The sequence below is a fragment of the Zalophus californianus genome, chromosome 12 (assembly GCF_009762305.2).
Source record: "Zalophus californianus isolate mZalCal1 chromosome 12, mZalCal1.pri.v2, whole genome shotgun sequence".
Lineage (NCBI taxonomy): Eukaryota > Metazoa > Chordata > Mammalia > Carnivora > Otariidae > Zalophus > Zalophus californianus.
The window spans coordinates 6,617,961-6,631,500 of record NC_045606.1 but is presented as its reverse complement, the minus strand read 5'-3'; the positions used below and the strand labels follow the sequence as shown (position 1 = coordinate 6,631,500).

The 13,540-nt window shown below is 37.7% G+C and overlaps 1 pseudogene; it reads left to right on the top strand.

Annotated features, from left to right (window-relative positions):
• Positions 1-13,540, top strand: part of LOC113911129 — a 55,073-nt pseudogene that overhangs the window by 40,959 nt on the left and 574 nt on the right.

The following is a 13,540-nucleotide window of genomic DNA, read 5'->3' as shown; positions in this document are numbered from 1 at the left end:
ATCAAAGGTCTGTTTTAGTCATCTAAATATGTTCTAATTTCTCTGGGTGTTGCTTTTTGCCTTGGTTTACCTATCATTAATCATTTTACACATCTCTATACCTTCCCATTTCTTTTGTATTTCCTTGATTTATCATCCCTACCTTGTTACATTATCCTTGTTTATTTACTTATTTCACCATAGCCTTTGCAGCCAGTTTATAGTTGGTATTTTAATTTTATTTTTTTATTTATTTTTCATTTTTTTTTAGAGAGGGAGGGGGGTGGAGGGAGAGAGAGAATCTCAAACAGCCTCCACACCCAGCACAGAGCACAACACAGGGCTTGATCTCACGACCCTGAGATCATGACCGGAGCCAAAATCAAGAGTCGGATGCTTAACAGACCGAGCCACACAGGCGCCCCTAGTTGGTACTTTTAAACTGGTCCTGGGAGTATATCTTTTGTAGGAGAATGCGGTCTTTTTTTTCCCTATCACATCGGTCCATGATTTGTTTTTTGTGTGTGTTTCTTTTGTTTTGTGGTTTCACATTTTCTGATATATGAACCCTGTCTAAGGTATTTTGTGTATGTATGTGTGTGTGTAATACTGGATGCAAGTTTATTTTCTAATCATTAACATTAGAATTAAAGAGTATCTCTAGACTCCATTATCCTGTAGTAAAATAAATAAACAACAACAAAAAAAGACGATATTCATGTAGTCTTACTGCTGGACAACCTCCCTTGGGTCAGCTTTTGAATTGTTCATGCATCCTGGGATGTTAGAGAGTATTTAAAAGAATTTAATTCCTGTATTTTTATGGTGTTGCTCCACATGTAAGAGAAGTTGTCTAAATTAGTATGTGAATTACCAAGAGGAATTCTGTGTCCCTGCAGACTCCTGGGATGATGAAGGGGTAGGAAAGGGGCCCACATGGTACTGTTTTGATATCAAAGAAGCAGTGACTCAAGAGTTTGGAGGACTTTGACTGTGCATATTTCCTCTAATTCTATTAAGGGTGGAATAAAACAAATGTGACCAAATATTACTTCAGTTTAATGAATTTATATTTGCAGTGTTGCTCCTTTTGTTTTAGAATTTTTTCATAATCCCATATTGGATGTAATTATTTATTCATTCATTTCTGTTTAGTCATTTTTGCCAGATGGAAGGTTGCTTCTCATGAACAGATTGAGATGTCTGCTCTTTCTCACTGCCTTGCTCATGCCGTCAGTATGCCCTCACTTGGAAGGCTAGTAACTCTAATTTCACATAGCCTCTTCCTCATCTAGGCAACCTGGAGGGGAACAAAGAAATGTGGGTCATCCCAGCAGAACAACTTCATCTCTGTCATCTTTCTTGTCTGTGGATGAAATGGTTACTCTAGAGGCTAAAATTTTTGTTTGTTTTGTTTCATTTTATTTAATTCAGCATTCCCTTTGCTCAGTACCCATGGAAAGAGTGCAATGTGGCTATGTATAGTCTCATTAATATGTTGCCTCATACTATAACAACAAAAAAAATCTATTCCATCTAGAACAGACTGTTCCATGTAGAAGAGAAATAGCTCTGCATCTGGGCTGTAATATCTTCATGGTTTTCTGAGAAACAGCAGCAACTTCTCACGTGGCTACTCTTAATTGTTAGAGATTGTAATTGCTAAAGCAATTTACAATCATTTTCCCCCAATATCATACATAACTCTTCAGCCCCTCAAATTGCAGGGTCCTAGGTGGCTCAGTCTGTTTGGTGTCCTACACTTGATTTCAGCTCAGGTCATGATCTCAGGGTCTTGAGATCAAGCCCCATGCTGGGCTCTGTTCTGGGCATGGAGCTTACTTAAGATTCTGTCTTTCTCTCTCCCTCTGCCCCTCCCCTCCACCACTTGTGCTCTCACTTTCTCTCTTTCTGTCTAAAACAAAACAAAACAAAAATTGCAGGGTCTTGTCTCAATTCCAGTAGACAATGTCTTCCCAGCCACTGGACAAAGAGAATCTGCAAATAAAACCTCAGTATTCTTCTGAAAGTTCTAAATACATTATTTTCACACCTAAGTAAGCAGTAATTGTTAGCCATTATTTTCATTTTTAGTCCATCAGCCTGGCCCAGATGCCTCGCTCAGAAATCTTTCCCATTTCTTGCCCATTAATGGCACTGTTCTCCAGTCTGGAGATTACAATTATATCTGGGATCTGAGCTAGAAGAGGAAGGGAAACCCCATAGGCCTCTGCTCAAGTTGCCATCATAACTAGAATGGACCGTTAAATGGGGTGTTGGGTACTAATGATAACAGTTTATTTTAGAAGCCAGTAATGGTTAAAAGATAACAGATTCTGAAGGAAAAAAAATCTCATTAAAACAAAACAAAACAGAATAGTATTGGTGGAATGCAAGGATGCTGCTTGACACATAGGTTATATTGACTGTTAGCAAATAATCTTTCAATTTTGTTAGAGTTGTATAACTCACGTAGAGAGGTATGAACTAAAAAAATAATATTGCTAATGATATGACTAAGAGCTACTAGTAAGAAAAAAATAATAATTATTAAGAATTATGTTTTGGAGTTCTATCCTTGGCTTAGACTACAAAGATATATTTATTCTCACTTTCGTAAGAGTGAAATTGCAAAAAAGAGAAAAAAATTGGATTTGATTACAATCTAAGAATGAACTGTAATGATGGAAAGTTTAGGATTTTAAATTAGATAAACAATTTGAAGAAAAGAGCAATATCTTTTGGATATTTGCCTCAAGCTCAAGATGACTCTCTTACTGAATTATGCTGGATTAAGTGAAGAAATGCTTCCCACAACCACCTTTCCTTGCATAGACTAAGATACACTAAAGATTTCTTCCCTCTTTTTCTTAAATTCAAACCCTTTTATATGTAAAGATGAGAGCAAAAAAGCAGAACCAATAAGAACAGAATGCAGAGATCTCTTTTGTACTAGCTGGAGGAGCAGGGAATTTAATGATGTATCCAATTAATCATTTGGGGCTAGATTCCCCATATCATTACTTCTACTAACCAGAGCCCTGGGCCAGAGTGAGAAATGCAGAGATTGGAAGTTGACTTCCCACAGGTAGCAGTAGGGAGAAAAGGGAATATGAATTTTTAGAATTGAGTTGGAGTCGTAAATATCTGAAACTACCAACTGATAATTGCATTGATTAAAATTTGGATATTTTAAAATTTTTCCACAAACCCCAATATACTATGAATTGTTACCCTGATTCCTATATAAGGCTGGTGGGTGATGAACTTGCATGTACCCAGCACAGAGCTTAGCATATAGTTTGTTGTGTCAAAAATAAATAAGTAAATAAATAATAAAATAAATAAATAAAATAAATGTAAGTGAAATTCCATTTCGTTAAACTAGATAACATAGTGAGTATATTGGTAAAGATAGGCTGAGTCCTATTACAAACTCCCGATTCTCAATAACAAAATGCCATTCTATTTTTCATTAAAGACATATACTTATTTAGGCAGGTCAGGAGGCTCAGGTCCACATAGTTATTCAGGGACTGAGTCTGAGAGAAATTCTAACACCTTTATTTAACCAAGAGCCCCTATGGTCCCAATGGAAGTAGAGAAGAAAGAAGGTACTGGGAAGGCACACCCTCACTTAACTGTCTGAGCCTCCTGATATTTGACATCTACTCTCATTCCATTGGTGAGTTCTAGTCACATCATCCAATCTCATTACAAGGGAGGCTGGGAAATGTAGTTCAGCTGTGTCCCAGGAAGAGGAGTTGGCCCTATTGAGGGTCTAGCCAGTCTTTGGTGTGGAGCATGTACTCCAGAAACCTTACAAAACTTTTCCTTATACAGTATTTGCAGAGCTGCATCTAGACCTGCCCTTTCTAGACCCTTTATAATACCACCCATAGTTATGGTGATCTACTGACTGATACCTTTCAATTATTTCTTAACTTTAGATAATTGTGCTAGCCCAAGAGTCAGATTTTCTTTTGCTCAAGACTGTTTAGTACTTAGAGACCCTATTTGTCCATTTAATAATTATGTGTACCAGGCAGTGTTCTAGGCTGTGGAGACATCGCATTGAAGGAAGTAGAAAATAATCTTTGCCCTTATGGAACTTAGATTCTTATTTTGATTCATAGCCTCATAGATGAGACACTGAGATGTTGATGAGGAAATGTAAAGAGGAAAGTGCAGGAAAAATAAGGTCCCGTATAAAATACATAAATATAATCTGATACACCACGTGAGGATTAATTTTGAATTTGCCATTGAAAAAGGAAAGAAGTTGGGTGCCTGGGTGGCTCAGTCATTGAGCGTCTGCCTTCGGCTCAGGTCATGATCCCAGGGTCCTGGGATCGAGCCCCACATCGGGCTCCCTGCTCCGCGGGAAGCCTGCTTCTCCCTCTCCACTCCCCCTGCTTGTGTTCCCTCTCTCCCTGTGTCTCTCTCTGTCAAATAAATAAAATCTTTTAAAAAAAGAAAGAAAGAAAAAGAAAACGTAAAGAAGTTGACCATTCTCTATGTGGACAGATCCTCTTCAGTTTGGTGTGCAGAATACCAAGGGGCACCATGAATAAGTTAACAAAGAAAGGCATGCCTTCATTCATGGCACAGGAAGACATATCTGTCTTGTTCATCGGCTGCATGGTAACTACCGTTGCCAGAAAGTTCTCGTGTATGGGCCCCAGGCACTTACTATAGATGGCCCACAAAATTGATTCAAATATTCCCTCAATATTTAAAAAGGGGAAAAAAATAAAAGAAAAAGAAAAATACAGAGAAGGAAAAACACTTTTTTAAAAAATAATCATTTCAAGAAAAGTCTTACAGTTCTTCAGAGCCATACCAGAAATGAATGTTCTTGTAGTATTCCCCAATAATTAAGACATCTTATGCTTGGGTCACCTGGGTGGCTCAGTCGTTTAGCATCTGCCTTGGGCTCAGGTCATGGTCCCAGGGTCCTGGGATCGAGCCCCGGGCTCGACAGGGCTCCCTGCTCAGCGGGAAGCCTGCCTCTCCCTCTCCCACTCCCCCTGCTTGTGTTCCCTCTCTCGCTGTGTCTCTCTCTATCAAATAAATAAACAACATCTTAAAAAAAATAAAATAAAACATCTCATGCCTATATAAAAACTCTGTGCCCATACCCTTCTCATGCCTTACATCTGTTATCTATTTAATTTTCACACAATCATATGAAGTACCAAAATTATACCCAATTTATATATGAAGTAGTAGAGACTGTGATGAAATAATTTGCCCAAGATTTTACAGTTATGAAAAGGGAGATCAGATTTGAACCTAAGCCTTATTGAGTCTGTACATGTAACCACTCTACAAACTGCCTTTTTCTTTTTTTTTTAAATTCTTTTTTTTTAATATTTTATTTATTTATTCATGAGAGACAGAGGGAGGGGGGGGGGAGAGAGAGAGAGAGAGAGAGAGAGAGAGAGAGAAGCAGGCTCCCAAGGAGCAGAGAGCCCGATGCGGGACTCGATCCCAGGACCCTGGGATCATGACCTGAGCCAAAGGCAGACGCTTAACCATCTGAGCCACCCAGGTGCCCTACAAACTGCCTTTCTCTACATAATATTCAAAATAATTCTAAAAATAGAGGGAAAAAAAGAATATCAGTATCTTTGGCCTTGATACATAAATGTCTCCCGATCAGTGTTTGTTGTACTGGCCTTGGTAGCATACTGAACCATTAAAAACTTCCATCATCTTAACTTTCTGGTTCATTCCAGAATGTGAGTCCCCTCTGCTTCTCTCCTGTTACTTACCCTTCTTCAGTATAGGAAGGAATCTTTAGATGACTGGAGGTAATTAATAGTGTGCAATTAAAAAATTTTATGGTTGTATATAAATGCATCCTATAGCAATTTTGACAAGGTAGGCAAATAATCTATGTCTCAGTCTCAATTTCTGCATATTGGGAAAACGGTACCTGATTTGTGGGATTGTTGTTTGGATACAAGGAAGTAATCAATATAAAGCTCTAAGAATACTCTTGGCATATTATAAATATATCAAAATTATGAGATATTGTGGAGAGTTTTGTTGTCTCAAGCATTTATAACAGACTTAACGGTGAATGAATAATCAAATGGGTTTACAGCATCTACAAACCTGTTCTCATTTCTTTGTTTTCTTTTCCTAAGTCTACCTCATTCACTGGCATGCAGGAGTATGTGGGTTACAAGCTCAGGAATAAAGGGTCCAACAGGAAATCTAAGAGGTAAATATGCTCAGCTCAAGGAGATGCCGGTGTAGTGACTGAGCAAGAGGAAAGTGTTACAATTTCAAACTCTAGGACCCCAGGGAAGCAGAGGCTGCTCCCTTCCCCACAGCCCACAGCCAAACGCAAACCCGTGATCCTCACTCAAAACTCAGCCATCGACATGCTCAGCTTAAGCCCATGTGGCATTTGAGCGTGTACTCCATAATTAATGTGTATATAACAAAAGAGCCCCTTGTTTACAGTAATATTTTTATTCAATTCATCTTCCCAATCTAAGAAAGTATTTAATTCCCCTTAATGATATTAGCCACCCCAGTCTTTATTACAACATAGGACATAATTACCCTGCTTTAACTTAATTTATAGACCTCATTAACACCCTTGCCTTTCTACCATGATTACAAATTTCCTAGGAATCGAGAACTCTCTGAACGGTAGGAGAATTATTGTGATTTATTGTTCACCCTGGCAGTCCCGAGCACAGACTGATTTATTGTTGTGGATTCCCACTTGGGTGAGCAGAATTTGGGGGGAGAAATGTAGGGCTGCTGGGGAAGTGAGCTTACCCTCCCTGACTCAAAGTCACAGGTTAATACAGAGACTCTCGCTTACTGCACAGAAGCATGAAGGAATCTCAGGAGGACAAAACCTCTAGCAAGAGCCAGCTTGAGAATGTCACTTCTGCCCCTGGGAAAGTAATTGTGTCCCTTTATTGGAAATAAGAAGCTAGGACAAGTCTTAAATATTCCAGCTGCTATTTATTTTGCCCACTCCACGGGGACATTTTTCACCCATGGCCTGAACAATCAAGCAGTTATGGAGAACAGAACTTGCATTCTTTTTCTGACACAAGATCACATCTCCACATTTTCCCAGGAATGATGCTTATTTGCCACATGATTCTTAGCTAAAAGATCAAAAGTACTGGCATCACAATTGCCCTGAAGGTCCAGGAGAAAGAATTGTGACTTTCAGAGCTCATGTAATCATTAACAGTGAATGCTTACAGCTACCCCACAGTTCATGGTATTATATTGTCATATCATTTTCACAATAAGATTACCATGTGAACTTTGATGGTGATGAAAGGAGACAGAAGATTTTTTTAATGCAAAATTAGAGTTAACTCCTGTCCAAATCGGGACATCTTCTAGAAGCAGAGTGACATGTCAGCGTTCTTTCGATTCTTTGAAAAGAATCATGGCATCTAGTTATAGAACCCTCAATAACACATTAGAGTCTTGCCCAGCTTGTGGGCAGGTTGCGAAGGAAACCAGGTTGTTTTGTTGTTTTGTTTTCTTTTCTTTCTGAACCAAGTAACATTTATTATCTTTTTTTCTTTATTTTTTTCTTTAAATTCAATTAACCAACGTATAGTACATCATTGGTTTCCGATATAGTGTTCAATAATTCATCAGTTGCATATAAAACTCAGTGCTCATCATAGCACATGCCCTCCTTAATGCCCATCACCAATGACCAGGTTGCTTTAGAAAAAGATCTGAGACTTTGAGGAAACAAGTCATAAGGCATGTCATATTTTTTTCCCTACACTCATTTTGATCTGCTTTCGTAGAACTGCTGTGGGGACCTCAATTTAATACGTAGATTGTTACTGACTTTTATAAACTAAGAAAAAGAATTGGAGGCATTTAATTGTTTAATGACTTTTTATTAGTTGTCAGATGCCCAAAGTTCAGAAAGAGAAAGAAAGAAAAGGTTCTTGCTCTTATTATCCCTTCGTTTTTATACCAAGGCAAAGCCATCACGACTCATTTTGGGTGAAGAGTTAATGGAGTGTGTGCTAATTGAGAATGAATCTTGCACCCACCAGGGAGCTGGAGGCTCCCTCCTTACACTCCTAGAAGCTTTGTACCTTGTTTCCAAAGCTCTTTACAAATCATCATAAAAGAGAAATGATCTCAGAAGCACTTAAAGCTTTCTCTACACCTACTTTTCCAATAAATCTCAAACACATCTTTCATTTTGATCACAGAAATGCAAATTTTCTGACAGGCAAACTAGAGCATGACTAAGTCCAAATGGAGTACAGTACATTTACTCAAGTGGAAAGAATAATGCAATGAAACATAATGCAAATCACTCGGCTTCAACTGCAAAACCACGCGTGCTTTACATTATTGGCTTATTGTTTGGTGTTGGTTTTTTCACATATTATTTTAAAATGATTAAACCAGTTAGAAAGAAAAACAATGCTTACACACCGCAGGTAACTTCATGTGCCTGTTTCTCCTTAACTGTATGTTTATTTTTTCCTATAGCTTTCATTCATAAGAAAGTTAGGTTTGATAGTAGTGAAATAATTTCAGACTAATCAGGGATACAAGTGCTAATTTTTGTTAGGCTGGATCTCATAACAGGCACAGAAATGGAAATGTGTGGTCTAGTCTCTCCTCAGTGTGCAGGGTAGTGGTTGCTAGGCAGCCTCCTGTTTGTGGAGGAGAGAAAGAATTTCTTTATCTACAGACATCTTCAACAATGCTTCATCCTCAGTATTTCTGTCAAATGTATACAGTGGGGTAGGGCTTACTGAGCTGCATTGATTTTGTGTGCAGTAAAATCTGCCCTATTTGTGAGGGATGCATTGCCGAGCAAGGGTCAAAGTGCAAACAGAAGTGGGCATTACTGAAACAGATGGCTGTTACCTGGAAAAGCCAGCCTGATAATATCTAAGAGGCTTAAAAGCAGCATTATGACCATTTTAATTGAATTTTTTGTTATCAAAGCCATATACATACAATGGCTTAAAAAGTTGAATAGTAAACTAAATGGATTATAACTGAAGGGCTCTCTGCTGCATTACTTCCCTCCCTTACATCTTCCTCTCCAAAAGCAACCACTCTCAGGTGTTTACTCTCCATAATTGCAAATAACATGGATCCGTTGCTGTCATTGGATTCATTTGTTTTAGATGCTGTCTATGGACACCTGGTTAGGGTAGGTGAGGATTTAGCTCTCTTATACTGCCAACACTTTTGTCTGCCTCCCTCATTCTCCCATTATAATTCCATTAAAATTTAGGGTTAAAGCAGCATTCAGTGTTTATATTATTAAAAAGTATCATTGTGTCATGACAGGATCACATTTACCTTTTTTCAATCTGTCCTGAAGTTAACTATTCTTTGCTTATTTGTTTGTTTAGTTTTATTTCCTTAGAATTTTTGTATGTATCACTACATCTTCTAGCATCTTCTATTATCCTCTCAGTGCAATTTTCCAAAAAATAAAAAAAAATAAATAAAAAAATCTGGGAACCGTGAATGCCAAACTTTTCTCTGGATGTCTTACTACTGGAGTCTCTTCTTCTCCTGCGTTCTCTGGGGCTGCTCCCAGCTCCCTTACCTTGGAATTCCCTTCATGGCATCCTGGGTCCCCTACCTTATTTCTTGTATGTCAAGCTTTCTTCTTTCCCGGTTTATACCACTGTCGGGTGGAGCACATCCTCCAGTAATTTCAAGTTCAAAAGACCATCCAAGGACAGAGGTGTGGTCATGACAACCCCCATCCTTTCTCCTGAATTAACCGCTCCAAACTAGACCAAGTGTCCTCCATGCCTGGCACATAGTATCTCCTTATGCTGCCTTTTCATGACCTGCTGGACATTACCTTTGCTTATCGCCTATGTTAAGACTCCACTTTTCTGTGCAGCAGGTTTTGCCCTGGTATATTCCCTCATCTGGAGGAAAACATTTTAAGTAGCTTTCCAGAAAAGGAAGCAAGAGAGGGAAGATTTTGAGACCTAACATATCAGAAAATGTCCTTATGCTAGGTCACACACACACCTGCATTTGAGTGGGGATCATCTAAGTTGGAAATCGTTTTCTTTATTTTCTGTATTTGAAGGCACTGCTCAACTGCCTTCCAGCTTCCAGCTTTTTGTTAGATGTCTGATGCATTCTGTTCCCTGGGCCTTTTGTTTGATCTTCCTTCTCCCTAGAACTTGTATCATCTTTTTAACTTCAGTGTTCTGAAATCTTGCCATGCAATATCAATATGTTTCTATTTTCTCAAATGTTTTGCTAGTCCTTGGCAATCTCAAAACTCATGATTTAGCAGATTAATGTGGGTTATAGGCATCCTTGTTTGTTTAACTCTCTAGATAAATGTGAAGAGAAGCAAGGTTCAGAAATATTGGATCTTGAACAAAGGATGAAGTAGAACAAAGACCTCTGAATCCCTTGATGTCTTCTATAAGCTTGACACTCCGTTCTCTTTTCCTTGCCTCCTATTCAGGTATATAGACATATTCTCTCTCATTTTTCCCCTTCTCCCATATCTTAAGCTATGCCTTGAGAATGACATGATTTTTTCCCATAGTTTTCAGATTTCAGTGCCCTTTATTTTAATAAGAATCAACAAGGCATCATCAATTAAGCACCTGTAGATTTGTTGTAACATTCAGTGATAACTTGGTATCACAATATTTTGCAATTGTGGAAAAAGTGGTTCAAAGAGATAAACGTAACATGAAAGATCACTCAGCAAAGAAGAGGTAAAGGCAAAGCATATGCCCAGCTTTATCTGATTTCAAGGTCTTCTGTTCTTACCATCTTTCTTTACATTTTTTTTTTTACTTTCTAGAGAACTGTAAATTTATATGCAATATGTTCGAATTACAGGATGAAAAACATCATGACTTGTTTATCAAGTTTATGAATGACATACATTTTGAAGTGTTAGTTTGTATATTCAGTAATATAATCTAGATTAAAAGTCATGTTAGAAGAATTTGCTCAGATCAGCAGTATGAGGTTCAATGTGGGTAACAGGATCCTCCACCATTTGTTTGCCTAACATCTAGTTTCATATCAGCTTCAGGGAGTTCTTTACAATATCTTTATTACTATAATTCTGGCAAAAATATCTACTAAAGAAATAGTTGAAATATTTGAAAGCACTGCTTAAACACTATTCTTTCTCAACTTAAGTTTATACTCCATATTACTTAGCTTTAGCGTATTTTTTTGTGGCTTTTAATTTTCAGATCATGATCTTTCATGCACTCAAGGCAATTCTTATTCTGGTGGGAAAGTTGCCTTAGTAATAATTTACATTTTGCAGGCACTGGTGGAGGAGATGCTTCTGCTAAAAGGAATAAAATTTGTTATCACTCTTAACTGTTTTGCAAGAAAAAGAGCTTGTTATAGAAATAAGTCAATCCGTTGCTGAAAGAATAATGCTTGGAAATATACCTGTGGACAATAAATCACCTGTTAGGGACAGGGGAAAAAAACAACTCTGTACACATTGGTGTGTGACCACTCTGCTGTTCATCCAGGAGCCTCACGTGAAGAGACAGAGAAATGCTGAGCCTCTGAAACACCTTTCTAAAACTACTTACACAAGAATCCTCTTCTCAGCCTCTCCTAAAATGAAATCAAGATCAAGCAGTTATATCATGATGTTGAGCCATATAAAATGAAATTAGAAGCAATTATATCAACTGAGACCTTAGATGTGAAGATGGGCTTCAAGTTAAATGTAAGGCATGGGCAATTTAAGAAAGGATTATTCTTTCTTCAGAACCTTAAGACTTCAAAACTAAAGGGGAAGAAAAATCTATTTATTTGATACTATATATGTGCTTTCCTTATAAGAGGCCCATAAAATGCTAACTTCCATTTTGTATACAATCTTATGAATGGACAAGAAAATTCCGATACTTTAATTAATTTTATATGTAGTGCTAAGAATTCAAAAAGTACCCTTTCTGTGAGGACATTCTTGATCCAACTTTGTCTCTACCACAGTATGAACTGAATTTGGTTTGGATGTCACGATGCCATTCTGGGTACTTGCGGAGTAATTTTCTATTTTTATTTCTCTGTTTTTTATTAGAGTTCTCAAAATGGTCATATATCATTTGAATTGCTCTTTTTCTCTTTCAACAGATCAGAATTTAGAACATGCCAGACATCAGAACACACCAACTTGTACTGATTTCTGTTTCTAATATAAATACCAATGAGTACTTAGAGAAGTCAGAGATCCACAGAAGATAGGAATTCAGGTCTTCCTCTGCAGAATGAAGAATTTGTCTACATTAGTGGTCAATCCTACTGGCATGTTAGAATCACTTGGGAAGCTTAACAACAGGTATTTTTAATCCAATACTTATCAATCCTTCCCCTTCCACTCTGCTTCATGTGGGTCTTGCATGGAGCCACAAAACAGTCATTCTTTAGAATTATTAAAATAGTCCACTGATATTTCAAATCTTAAGTGCACATAAATCCCCTGGAGAATTTTATAAAAATGCAGACTCTATTCAGTCAGTCTGGGGAAGGGGCTGAGATTTTGTTTTTCTATCCAGGTCCCAAAAAATGCTAGTGCTGCAGGTCCCAAGTGTCACTCTAATTAGTAAAGATCTAAATATTCTTTAAGACTACTTTTAAGAGAAGAAAGAAAAAAGATAGGAAGGAAGGAAGGGAAGGGGGATGGGTGGAGGGAGGGAGGGAAGGAAGGGAGGAATGAAGAAAAGAGAAAAGAAATCTGTCTTATCTAAAGAATACATTTTTTATGGATTATAAAGTCCCGGATTTGTCAGAAATACCTAAAGAACCAGACACAATTTAAATGAGATGTCATTTAATATTGTTTATAATAAAAAAATCCACTAGAAAGTTTGAGAATTATATATAAAATATATAATTCTATCTTAATAAAGTTTCCCAAACCCCTAAAATTTGTCATAAAGTTTGTTATTATGATGGTTAAGTTTGTATGTCAAATTGTAGGGTGTTCTGGATGAGATTAACGTTTAAATCAATAAACGCTGAGTAAGGTAGACAGCCTTCTTAATGTGGGTGAGTCTCATCTAATCAGTGGAAGATCTAAATAGAACAAAACGACCAGCTTTCTTGAGCAAGAGGGACTTCTCCAGGAGTGTACCTTCACACTTTATCTCCACCATCTGCTTTCTCAGTCCGAAACCTGTTGGACTTTAGGCTGAAACTATATTATAAGCTTTCCTGAGTCTGCAACCTAGGGGTAAACACAGTAGATTCTGAATTTGTCAGCTGCCATAATTATGTGAGCCAGTTTCTTATAATATCTCAATCTTTCTGTCTCTGTCTCTCTCTGTATCTCTGTCTCTCTCTCTAGCAATATATTTTGTTCTGTTTTTCTAGAGAACTTTGACTGATACAGATTTTGGTACCAAACTAGGGTGAAGCATGTCAAGATCTTTCTCTCTCTCTTTTTTTCTTTTTTAAAGATTTTATTAATTTATTTGACAGAGGGTGGGGGGAGAGCACAAGCACGGGGAGCTTGAGAGGGAGCTCCCACTGAGAAGGGAGCCCGACA